Genomic DNA, 13,708 nt, shown 5'->3' on the forward strand with positions numbered 1-13,708 from the left:
CTTATCGTGGCGCAGCGTACGGCGTCTATTTAGATGCAGCGATATTTACCTCAGCGAGGTTATTAATTAGACCTCGCAGGACGCGCTGTTTGCCTTCATTAATACGTGTTCCCAGCCGCAGACGCTCAGGATTGAGGAGAACATTGGATTCTATTCTTACCAATTCTCAGTTCTGTGCCTGGGAAAGAAGGGTGACAAGCAATATGGCCGTCATCAGTCACGATATAAGTCCCACACCTAGGCTTTCCATACTCCAGGGTAGGCCAAAAAATAAAATCTTGATTTTTAAAAATTGTTGGACGATTCTCGATATAAATCTAAATTTTTTTATTTTTGCTAAATAAACATAACATTTTTCTCCCTGCAGCGTCAGATACTATTTTAATGAAGTTTGAGACAACTGTATTGCTTCCCAATGTAACAGTGCTCCCGTGTGCCCCATCTCGTACAGGTATAGATGAGGGGTGTAGCAGTAGAAGTACAGGTATAAATGAGGGTCAGGGACATAGCTAGGAGCATGGGGCCCAATGAAAACTTGGGTGACTGGGGGAGCAAATCGATTTTCAATTTTCAAAAAAAAAAATCAAATCGATTTTCAAATTCTGGGCGAATTAAAGGGGTTATCCAGCGCTACAAAAACATGGCTACTTTCCCCCTACTGTTGTCTCCAGTTTGGGTGGAGTTTTGAAACTCAGTTCCATTGAAGTAAATGGAGCTTAAAGGGGTAGTGCGGCGGTAAGCAATTATTCACTAAATAACACACATTATAAAGTTATACAACTTTGTAATGTATGTTATGTTGGTGAATGGCCCCCTTCGACGTGTTTCCCCCCCCCCACCCCCACCCCGGAAGTGTAGTGCTCTATACTCACCTGATTCGACACGAATCAGGTGAGTATAGAGCACTACACCTCCGGGTCTAGCATGGGTGGGGAAAACACGGGGAAGGGGGCCATTCACCAACATAACATACATTACCAGGCTATGTTCACACTATGTAAAACTACAGCCGTAGTTTTTGCGGGGTGGAACAATGCCTTAGTTTCAATGGGATCCCGTCCGGAGCGTATACACATTGTATACGCTCCGGATGGGATCCCGTGCAGCCCCGCAAATAACTGACATATCAGTTTTCTGCCGTCGCAATTCAATGAATTGCGGCCGTGGGAAACCCTGTCAGTTCACACTATGAAGTGAGCGGCTCCGGCCGCTCGCTCCATAGTGTGCAGGGGGAAGCTCTGATGCGGGCGCGCGCTGATGCGCCCGCATCAGAGCTCTGTGGCCGGACAGATCATCTGGCTGGTACTTAAGTACCGGCCGCGATGATACGGGCACAGAGCGGCCGTTCCATGACCCGGCTGGGGTCACGGAACGGCCGGTCTGATACGTAGTGTGAACATAGCCTAAAGTTGTATAACTTTGTAAGGTGTGTTATTTAGTGAATAATTGCTTACCGCTGCACTACCCTTATAATTGTAACCACATCTGACCTGGAGACAGCAGTAGGGGGAAAAGTGGCCATGTTTTTGTAGCGCTGGATAACCCCTTTAATTTGATTAATTTAGCTTTGGCTCTTCAGGCATGATGGGAGTTGTAGTTTTGCAACAGCTGGAGAGCCAAGGTTTCCTACCCCTGTTCTATATGAAGAAAACCTGTAACTCTCTATATATTCTCTATTGATAAAGAGTATAGTATAATAAGGTTCTCATCATGGCGGGGCCCCTGAGCTTGTAAGGTTTATCCTGATAAGAACGGATACCCGAATAAAGTCAGGCTGGATGTGGTGGATATTTGCTCCCGACCCTCTGAACCTACAGGCCCCATAGGGCCCCGGCAGCCGTGTTATCTCATAATAAGATTTACCCATAGTATAATTACAGAACGAGTACAGGCGGTTTATTAGGCGATTTATCACCCCTGCCGAAAAGCGGAGGATGAGAATCTATGGGGGAGTAACCATTATATGCAGGGGCAGATGTCACCGGGGGCATGTCCACCACTGACATATTTGTTATACTCGGGGGAAATAAAGAGACAAGGAAAAATCATGACATGTAGAGGACGTGCAAATGGCAGAGAGGAGCAGAGTCACCGCTACACGTCCACGTCTTCCTATCAGGCCACAACCCTGCATGATGACTGTAGGAAGGAGAGTGATAGAGCGAATAATGGAGGACACAGGACAATCCGCCGGAACCGGCATTCTGATATAATACACCGCAACACAAGCATAGCCGGGATCATTCCTCCTACCGGAGGAGCAGCTTACACCTACTGAGCTGATTCTGGTGATGCCAGGGACGTAAGATCACATGACAAATCGGCTCTTTACTCACTTAGGGCCCTATTTCACAAGACGATTATCGTTCGAATAATCGTTAAATCGTTCAGAACTAAGCAATAATCGTTCGGTTAATCGCTTAATGAGACCTGGACCTATTTTTATCGTTGCTCGTACGCAAATAGTTCGCATGGAATAAGACGTTGTTCGGTCATTCGCAGTAGCGGCGATTGCAATAGCGACAAGACGACTGTAAGAACGATTATAAGTAACGATCATCGTTCTGTGTAATCGGGTGAACAATTTCAGGTCATTCGCAATAGCGGTCGTTTGAGATCATTTATCATTAACGATTATCTAAACGATAATCTTCCCGTGGAATAGGGCCCTAAAGGTCCTTTCACACCTGGCAATGTTCGGCCGTCTACATTTGCAAACAAGTGCCGATCAGCCAGATTGTCGCTCTTTTGCGGAGCCTTTAGAAGGCCTGGCCACACTGACTATATATTGGCGCACTGCATATATAACGGCCGCACACCCCGCTCCTCGGCTGATCGCTAACATTTTTACATGGACCGATTATGATTGGAATGGGCATTTCTAAGAATGTAAAAAGATATATATGGCTGATAATCGCTTTGTGTAATGAGTTTATACGGAACGATTATCGTTCGAATTTTCGCAATAACGATCGGATTTGAGCGATAATTGTTCCGTGTAAACACAGCAAACGATGAAGCGATGAGCGAGAAATCGTTCATTTTGATCTTTCAACGTGTTCTCAAACCGCTGTTCGCTAAAAATTTGCAGATCGCTTCGTGTAAACAGTCTTTCAAAGATTCACCCCATGCGAAAGATGGGCTTAAGCGATCTTAAAAACGATTGCAATAACGATTTTTCTTACGAATTTTCTGACGATTTATTCTCTAAATGCTGACGTTATAAAAACCAAAACGTTGCTTCAAAATCGTTAAACGATCGATTGGACAATTTATTGCTTTGTGTAAACGCAGCATAATAAAAGGCAATAATTAGTCGATATAAACGATGACGGCTGATCGTTGTCTTTTAACATGTTGAAAGATGAAAGCCAATGACAGCAACGTTTCTCCGTATAATAGTGGCGGTAGCAGACGATCCAGGGAGCCCCCCCCACTTAGCCATTCGCTGTTGGCACGTGTAATAGCGTCAGCAACAAACAGGGAACGAGGAGCAAGCGAGCGCTGACCTGACAGGTAGGCGCTACCTTGCTCCTTCGGATCGCCCTATGTAATAGGGGCTTTAGAGGCGGGCCAGTGTGCCATGAAGCCACTGACCACATAACAACCAGCTCCAGAATGGCTGTATGGTAAACAACAAAAGGTTGAAACCTCAGGAATATTCTGCCCTCTGAGCGGTCAGGGAATAGGACTTAGAGGGGCTTTGAAAGGCTATCCCATTCCCTTCAAATACTTGATAGTAGTGGTTCATCCCATAATGCTTTGACCGCACCACCTCACTTCAGGGGCATTCACTTCCATAAGGGGCCACTGTGATGGCACTATGGTTGGGCATCAGCATACATAGCGGGTTCCCAATGGTCAGTCATCCTAAATCTTATACCACCAACCACCATCCTGGGTAACAATTGGTTTCTGCATTGGTTCCTGGAGGCGACAGATACTGCCTGTCATGGTGCACCCAGCTCATTTTACCCCATTTTACCATAATTGCCTCTTATTTGCTGCACCTAACGCAAGAATAAGGGCGGTGTCTCTTTAAGTAAGGGAAGCCGGTGCCACCATCCTGTAATGTGGATATTATACTGTGCTGGACTATTAGGTAGGAGCATTGCTCCGCACATCATGCTGAGATTATATCACGTTACGGAGTAAATGACTTTTATAGCGCGATGCAGATCCGTCGCATTAGAAGGATTTTTATGCTTTATTGGCTAAAAATGATTTCCCCAATTCTTCTAAAGATTTCATAGAATGAATAAAGCGGGCTTTCCATGTGGAGCCCGTACACTACATGACACCCCACCCGCGCAGTACACATACCTTCTGTCAGGGCCGCTATTTGTAGATTCCAGGGTAATGACAGAGGCGTCACTTGTCTAACATCTGGGGGCTGCCATTGAAGTCTATGGTAAACATTGCTGTATGTGTGTACTGAATGGTAATGTCCCTAATGATCTGATTATAGGCCATAGGCTGTATCCATGTTCTTCCAGACTCCCTAGGGCTGCATCCAACTTCTTCAGGCACCGGTAAGCGAATGCTGAACACTCGGACTTGCTCAAGCTGCCCTCATCTCTAACCAGGGTGTAGTCATAAACACTGAAGGTGACATTGTGAGATGGATCATGTTCCAGACCCTCACAGTGGAGCCTCCAGCCATAAATGGATCATGCTCCAGTGCGATGCCCTGGCCCCTGGGGGCCACTTCCGCAGTGCTGGTGTTATGAGCGGGCAATGACCGGGGCAGCTGCAGGGGTTATACTTGTCACGGTATAGGCCTGAGGGCGGCACAGCTGTAGGGCCGGTCTGTGGAATCTGCGGGTGATGATGGGCATGCGATTCTTCGCTGCACTTAGTCAGGGCACCAGTTAGTGGACACCAATGCCAGGGTTCAGTAACAGCGGTTTTATTATAGATGAGGTAACTAGTAGCAACAGTCTCTCCGGATGCAACCGGGTATATAGCAGGCTTTGACAAATAAAGCAGGAGTGGTGCTGCATAGGCTGTGAGAATACGTGCCGGATGATGGGAGTAGGAGTATGAGAGGAATAGCGGTGCTGGGTGGATTAGCTTGAGAATAATACTTGCTGTGAATCCTTGCAGCGATGAGGAGAAATAACGGAATGACACCCAGATGGGAGAAAAGAATCCGGTCACTTGAGCAGGCAGAAACAGCCGAAGACTTGTATATAGCAGCAGACTTAGTCACTCTTCTGTGGGAGAGGATAGAACCACACAACCTCCTTGCTTGGAAGCCGGGGCTCAACTCTCTTGTCAGCAGGAAGTGGGAGGTCACATGGTTGCTCCTGGCCAGAGCTAGTCGGCCATTGGAGGAACCATGGTTACAGGTCACGTGATCAACAGCCTTGCATACCACTGTACACTGTAATACACAGGAACACATGAGAATACACATGAAAATGCACAATACCAGAGAATACTAGGGGAAAACCAGCAGCAGTTGCAGTGCAAACACTTACCAGAACAGGCATTGACACAGAAATAGAAATGGGCATAATAGGAGTAGTAGTCTGCATGTTCTGGGACACTGCACCAGAACCACACAAAAGAACAGAAACTACCAAACCTATTTTGCATAATGCGCCCCCCCCCAAAAAAAAAATACAAAGAAACTGAAAGATGCCAAGATAAATATTGTCTTTTATATATCTATATTCTCACCTACGTCCTATCTACACACAGTAGCATGTGTAATATACACACACAGCTCTGCTGCACATACAAACATAGCTCTGCTGTACATACATAGCACTGTTTTTCGTACACAGCTCGGCTACACACACGCACACAAATTTTGAAGGAAAACTGTTAGTTCAGTGTATAGAAACAATAGAGAAATAAACCATATCTTTACTTTACAGATGGTTGTTGGTAGATGTATATGTAGATGTATAAAATCGTCTTTTATCCTAGAAGCTTGATTGTCCTAGAGGTGGCACTGGGTGGCAGCAGACTCATCTATCCCCTCCCTGCCAGGAATGGCTGTGATGGCACAGGGCTGTATTAAAGGGGTTGTTACACTATCAGCAAAAAAAAAAAAAAAATAAGAAATTTGCTGGTGTTGTGTCTGAGGCTTATCTAAATATCCCTACCAAGTTTCGCTGCTATATGATCTTATTTGTGGCTGCTGTGGAGCTGTTGCCGACCATCCATATTCTCTTCACTTCCTGTTTCATATTGTGTTTGCCTGTGAGGTCTAAAACTACTGAGGCCAGCATTCCTTGTGAGCAAACCAGCCCCCTCGGCCACGCCCACTGCTGCAAAGCCAGCCCCCCCTCAGCCATGCCCACTGCTGCAAAGCCAGCCCCCTCAGCCACGCCCACTGCTGCTAAGCCATCCCCCTCAGTAACACCCACTGCTGCTAAGCCAGCCCCCTCAGAAACACCCACTGCTGCTAAGCCAACCCCCGCAGTAACACCCACTGCTGCTAAGCCAACCCCCTCAGTAACGTCCGCTGCTGCTAAGCCAGCCCCCTCAGTAACACCCTTTCCTGCTAAGCCAGCCCCCTCAGTAACACCCACTGCTGCTAAGCCAGCCCCCTCAGTAACACCCACTGCTGCTAAGCCAGCCCCCTCAGTAACATCAACTGCTGCTAAGCCAGCCCCCTCAGTAACACCCATTGCTGCTAAACCAACCCCCTCAGTAACGCCCACTGCTGCTAAGCCAGCCCCCTCAGTAACACCCACTGCTGCTAAGCCAACCCCCTCAGTAACGCCCACTGCTGCTAAGCCAGCCCCCTCAGTAACACCCACTGCTGCTAAGCCAACCCCCTCAGTAACACCCACTGCTGCTAAGCCAACTCCCTCAGTAACACCCACTGCTGCTAAGCCAGCCCCCTCAGTAACACCCACTGCTGCTAAGCCAACCCCCTCAGTAATGCACACTGCTGCTAAGCCAGCCCCCTTAGTAACACCCACTGCTGCTAAGCCAGCCCCCTCAGTAACACCCACTGCTGCTAAGCCAACCCCCTCAGTAACGCCAACTGCTGCTAAGCAGACCCCCCCATGTAAACATGGCATATTGACTTATCAGCACCTGGCAAAGCTGGGTACCTGCCTGTGTGAATCAAACAGAAGGGCATAAATGTATATGTTATTCCTGCACAGACTTTCATCACAGCTGGATATTTGTAACAACAGGGAGACAGAAAAAGAGCGAGATATACAGAGATAGCAGGAAATGGAGAGACAGAGAAGGGGGAGACTCAATAAGAAAAAGAGGCGGCACTCACCATCTCCTGAGAGCATCATGGCCGAGTGGCGTCTTACCTGCTGAAATGATTGCATATGTGTTTTTACAGCAATAAATGAGCACGGAGTTCTGCACAAGTATGATGGTGAGTGCCGCCTCTTTTTCTTATTGAGAATACTATGAACACTGTTACATTTATGGCTGAGCACCCCATCTAGCAGATTTTTTGCCTCTACTCCATTGCAACTAGTGGTTCTCCATGTGGACATAACAATTTAGCTCCTAGGGGGATCACCTGCTGTGCCGGTCTGTGTCTTTTCTAGTGAGAGAAGGGGGAGATATACAGAGATAGCAGGAAATGGAGAGACAGAGAAGGGGCAGGGTGAAGTGAGAGACAGAGAATGAGGTGAAAAAGGATAGGCAGAGAATAGACAGAGAGAGGGATGCAAATATAAAGAGAGAGATATAATAATGCACTTCTCGATAACAACCACCCAACTTTCCCAGGTGCTGATAATCCAAGCTTAGAAAGTAGTTGGGTCTACAGCCACACACAGGAATCAGGATGAGGCGGAGATGTGTCTGCACCAAGGAAAGCAGAGTGATATAGTGTGCACTAACACCTCACTCTCTGTCTCTTTCTCTCTCCCTGCCACCTTCTGTCACTCCATGTCCTGCCCTCTCTGTCTATCTCTGTCTCTCCTGCTCTCTCTGTCTATCTCTGTCTCTCCTGCTCTCTCTGTCTATCTCTGTCTCTCCTGCTCTCTCTATCTCTGTCTCTCCTGCTCTCTCTATCTCTGTCTCTCCTGCTCTCTCTATCTCTGTCTCTCCTGCTCTCTCTATCTCTGTCTCTCCTGCTCTCTCTGTATATCCCGGTCTCTCCTGCTCTCTCTGTCTCTCCTGCTCTCTCTGTCTCTCCTGCTCTCTCTGTCTCTCCTGCTCTCTGTCTCTCCTGCTCTCTCTGTCTCTCCTGCTCTCTCTGTCTCTCCTGCTCTCTCTGTCTCTCCTGCTCTCTCTGTCTCTCCTGCTCTCTCTGTATATCTCTGTCTCTCCTGCTCTCTCTGTATATCTCTGTCTCTCCTGCTCTCTCTGTATATCTCGGTCTCTCCTGCTCTCTCTGTATATCTCGGTCTCTCCTGCTCTCTCTGTATATCTCGGTCTCTCCTGCTCTCTCTGTATATCTCGGTCTCTCCTGCTCTCTCTGTATATCTCGGTCTCTCCTGCTCTCTCTGTATATCTCGGTCTCTCCTGCTCTCTCTCTGTATATCTCGGTCTCTCCTGCTCTCTCTCTGTATATCTCGGTCTCTCCTGCTCTCTCTGTATATCTCGGTCTCTCCTGCTCTCTCTCTGTATATCTCGGTCTCTCCTGCTCTCTCTCTGTATATCTCGGTCTCTCCTGCTCTCTCTCTGTATATCTCGGTCTCTCCTGCTCTCTCTCTGTATATCTCGGTCTCTCCTGCTCTCTCTCTGTATATCTCGGTCTCTCCTGCTCTCTCTCTGTATATCTCGGTCTCTCCTGCTCTCTCTCTGTATATCTCGGTCTCTCCTGCTCTCTCTCTGTATATCTCGGTCTCTCCTGCTCTCTCTCTGTATATCTCGGTCTCTCCTGCTCTCTCTCTGTATATCTCGGTCTCTCCTGCTCTCTCTGTATATCTCGGTCTCTCCTGCTCTCTCTCTGTATATCCCGGTCTCTCCTGCTCTCTCTCTGTATATCTCGGTCTCTCCTGCTCTCTCTCTGTATATCTCGGTCTCTCCTGCTCTCTCTCTGTATATCTCGGTCTCTCCTGCTCTCTCTGTATATCTCGGTCTCTCCTGCTCTCTCTCTGTATATCCCGGTCTCTCCTGCTCTCTCTCTGTATATCTCGGTCTCTCCTGCTCTCTCTCTGTATATCCCGGTCTCTCCTGCTCTCTCTGTATATCTCTGTCTCTCCTGCTCTCTCTGTATATCTCTGTCTCTCCTGCTCTCTCTGTACATCCCGGTCTCTCCTGCTCTCTCTGTATATCTCGGTCTCTCTCTCTGTATACCTCCCCCTATATACTTCTCCCCCTCACACCCGTTCTGCACACATGTACTTATGAGATGACATGAAACCTGTGCAGGAATAACATATAACCTCCAGTCACACATCTGAGTCACACGCACAAGCACCCAGCTTTCCCAGGTAGCAGAGTTGTGTATATAACAGTCAGTAATAGACAGATAGATGTGAGGTAATTCCATATAGAAAGGTAGAGGACTTGCCTGTGTGAGGAAACAGCCGTATATTGTAGCTGGGAAGGTGCACGGGTCATTACTGACATCCACATAGGAGAGATTCCCTCAGCATGATCATGTGATCAGGATCCCATCCCGCCTGGTTATTGGCCAGCAAGCACCATGTGACTAACAGGCCAATCACAAGTGACAGGACAACTGATGCAAATTAGCCATGAGGAAGAGGAATGGTTTACAAGCCAGGACAGAGAATCCCCAGCCCAGAGCAGTGACTGCACACTGACAGGCTGACACAAAATGGCTGCACATTGACAGGTTGACACAAATGGCTGCACACTGACAGGCTGACACAAAATGGCTGCACACTGACAGGCTGACACAAATGGCTGCACGCTGACAGACTGACACAAAATGGCTGCACACTGACAGGCTGACACAAAATGGCTGCACACTGACAGGCTGACACAAAATGGCTGCACACTGACAGGCTGACACAAAATGGCCGCAGCCAGAGATAAGAGGGGGTCACCAGTAATATAAAAAATAGAAATAGAACCAGCAGATTAAGCATCCCTATGTGAGTGATGTATATGTCGGGGAAAGGAATAGAAATGTGGGTAAACGTTTTTTAGAGTACCCCTTTAACACTTTGCCTAATGAGAAGGGAAATAGGACAGTCTTTTTTTTTTCTGTGGAATTCCATGGTTTCAATGGGAGGGCTTGGGCGCCTCCACCGCTCTCTGCTCAGAGAATTGACATGTCAATTCCTTGAGTGGAGATCTGCAGAGGCACGCGAGCCGTCCCATTGAAACAGACGACAGGCGGGATTCTGTGGCGGAGAGTTCAGCCGATTTTACTCTGTGTTAACAGGCCCTTAAAGTGCACCTCATAGTCCAAAAATTAAAGGGATGTCCTAGGCTATATAAAAAAATCTATATATTTCTAGAGGTAGTGTAAAAAATAATAAAGTAGTAATACTCACCTACCTCAAGCCCCCGCCAACACTTCTGATCCCCACTAGTTACCTCTACCCCCTGGTTCCTGATGACACGATTGTCCCAATAGGAACTGCCCCACTCTGGCCTCAGTCTGGGATGATCACGTTCTACAACCACAAAGCCTCCAGCCCGGGATGGATCACGTTGAGCACATCTCTCTCATCCTCATGCCATTTCATAGCAGTTAAATAGAGTCTATAAACACCCCCAGGGGCCCCGAGCTGTCAGGGAGGGAATCCCCAGGCCGGGAGCTGACAGTAATTGTTTTCCTATGAGCTGGTCCAGCGGCTTCCATCACTGAGGACGATGGCTGGATGTTTATTTATCAGCTGCATCGTGTGGGACAAAGTATCTTGGGATCATCAATTACACTGAAGCCGGGGCCAGAAGTGTGACAAGGACGATGAGCGGCGTAGGTGGCCATCACTCAGCGCAGCTTCTGTCTGTACGTACACGTAATTGTCTGTAGTAAACAAGTTATTTAAACTCGTGTTAAGAATACTTAGTTACTGAATTATAGGGAGGCTACGACAGAATATAATACTGAAAAGAAAGAAAAAAGCGTATGTAGAAAAGCCGGACCGGCAAACTAGATCAATATAACAATGCAAAAAATTCCATACACAATCCCATCCCATAAAAACGCCAAAATCCCCTTAGGGCCCTATTACACAGGACGATTATCGTGCAAAAAATCGTTATATCGTTCGAATTTAAACGATAATCGTTCTGTGTAATTGCAGGCGACGATTGGAAAATCGGTTGTATGTCGTTGATCGTTGATTTAGATCTGTACCTAAAATTATTGTTAATCATTCGCTGTAATTTCCCATTCGTTTGCTAAAGTTCCGCATTTGTTCACTAATCGTTCAGTGTAATTGCAGGCAACGATCAAAAAATCGTTCGTATGTCGTTGATTTAGATCTGAACCTAAAATTACTATCAATCGTTCGCTGTAATTCAACGTTCGTTCGCTGTAGTTCCGCATTTGTTCACTAATCGTTCAGTGTAATTGCACATTGTTCCTTGTTTTGCTGGGATCAGATGGAGTAAACGATCATAATAACGATTGTAGTAACAATCATAACTAACGACCATCGTTCTGTGTAATATGGTGAATGATTTCAGGTTAACGATAAACAAACAATCTCGTTTGCGATCGTTTCTCGTTAGTCGTTAAAAATCGCTCCGTGTAAAAGGGCCCTAATGGTGCGTTTACACAGAGAGATTTATCTGACAGATTTTTGAAGCCATAACCAGGAACAGACTATAAACAGAGAAGGGGTCATAAAGGAAAGACTGAGATTTCTCCTCTTGACAAATCCATTCCTGGCTTTGGCTTCCAAAATCTGTCAGATAATCTGTGTAAACGCACCATTACTCTGATTTGGATATAGCAATATCCCAAACCCCATCCTGGATAAATACTAATAGTCAATCCCCCCAACAATACAAAAGACAAAGGCTGATGTCTGACCATATACTGTACAAAGTAAATAGATCATGTGTACTAAAGTTGACAAAAAAAACTAAATAATGCAAAAAAGTTCTGTGCATGAATAGGGAAAGGCAACAATACTACCGTAATACAGGGATAATACACAGAAGACACAGGATGGGGTCCACGGTTCCGCAACTATGGACAAGATTCAGAGGTGTAGCCGTCCCCGTCTGCATTTGCACCGACCCATTGACTGAAATGGGTGAATCACGGCCCTTTTATGGATCCATAGAAACTACAGATGTATTAAAGGGTCCATTCAAATGAATGGGTACTATACTGCCTGCAGTTACACACATGGAGGGATTTATCATCTTGCGTCCTGGGGTACAACCCAGCTTGCACAAAAACCAGCGCCTTTTCCAAGACGTATCGCCTGGTGGGCAGGCAGGGGAGTGTGAGGTGACGGTCTGCTGGGTTTACTTAGAGGCGTGCAATTCTTAGTAAATCTAGCGGAGTGCTGGGGCGAGGGGCTTTATTTAAGACTGGTGGCATAAGAGAATGCCGGTCTTCATACATTATCCCCATACTCATGTGTGCAAGGGGCCTAAGGATGGACTCACTGGGGGTTTCCAAAAAACACAGCAATATATACAACATGGGGGAGATTTATCAAACATGGTGTAAAGTGAAACTGGCTCAGTTGCCCCTAGCAACCAATCAGATTCCACCTTTCATTTTCCAAAGAGTCTGTGAGGAATGAAAGGTGGAATCTGATTGGTTGCTAGGGGCAACTGAGCCAGTTTCACTTTACACCATGCTTAATAAATCTCTCTCCATGTTTTCTTCGTCCCAAACAGGCTGCGGCCAGATGTGAGCTGGGCAGTTTTGTAAAATCACAGCAGGCTACGTGCTTTGCGATTTTCCAAGAAATAATGTTTTTTTTTTTCCATCCACTGACTTTTATATCTATATCTTGTAAATACATATTAGTGTTCTTTTCTCCAATGCTTCAATAGAAATACTGGAAAAAAATCACATTACTTGGCCTTAAAGGGATCGTAAAAACACATTTTTGAAACAATTTATTTCCTCGTCTACATGCTGATCGGCGTAAAGACCAGTCGCTTCAAAATCGTTAAACCATCAATAGAGCGATTTATGTGTTAGGGCTCGTTCCCACTGAGCAAAAGCAGCTGAATTTCTGCGCTGAATCAGCGCTGAAATTTCAGCCGTTAAAATAGGTGCAGAGCTAATTTCCATTGTGTTGAATGGAAATTCTGCTCTGCAGTTCACACAGTGGAATTTCCGCACTGAACTAATCCGCTTTCCGCCAGAAGAATGAACATGTTCATTCTTCCGCTAGCGGAAGCCTATACAAATCAATGGGGCTATGATTTTCTGTTTCAGCGCGGAATACGCGCGTATTCAGCGCGGAATACAAGCGTAATACAAGCGGAAATTACTCGCTGAATCAGCGCGGAAATGGGGAAAAGGGGGGGAGGAGGATTCTAGTATATGTTCTGGTATAGTCTAGTTTACTCGCCAAATACTCGCCGAATTTCAGCGCTGAATGCATGCGGATTCAGCGCGGATTCCTCGAGTATTCCACGCTGAATTTGTCAAGAGCTGATTACGAGCTGAACACTTTCCTAGCAGAATACGCAGGGATTCTGCTTACATTCTGCTTATATTCTGCTCGGAATTCAGAGTCAGTTGATTTCAGGCGGAAATATTTCCTTGCGTAATCCGCTCCTTTTGCTCTGTGTGAACGTAGCCTTACAGGGAAGACTCAAGACTTATTTTTAGAGGGAAGTCTCAAAGTGGCCTGGGTAAAGT

At 46.5% G+C, this 13,708-nt stretch overlaps 1 protein-coding gene across 6 annotated transcripts in view; it reads right to left on the minus strand.

Moving 5' to 3' along the window:
• The window catches only part of LOC138770040 (protein CEPU-1-like), a 515,073-nt gene that overhangs the window by 327,691 nt on the left and 173,674 nt on the right, over nucleotides 1-13,708 (minus strand). The window contains exon 1 of one of the 6 annotated variants that reach the window (XM_069948916.1): nucleotides 9,458-9,536. The exons of the other annotated variants lie outside the window; for them this stretch is intronic. The gene's annotated coding sequence lies outside the window, so the exon portion shown is untranslated. Of the gene's footprint in view, nucleotides 1-9,457; nucleotides 9,537-13,708 lie in introns of those variants that run through there. 6 annotated transcript variants of the gene reach the window in all.

Source organism: Dendropsophus ebraccatus, chromosome 12 (genome assembly GCF_027789765.1).
Source record: "Dendropsophus ebraccatus isolate aDenEbr1 chromosome 12, aDenEbr1.pat, whole genome shotgun sequence".
In the NCBI taxonomy this organism is placed as follows: domain Eukaryota; kingdom Metazoa; phylum Chordata; class Amphibia; order Anura; family Hylidae; genus Dendropsophus; species Dendropsophus ebraccatus.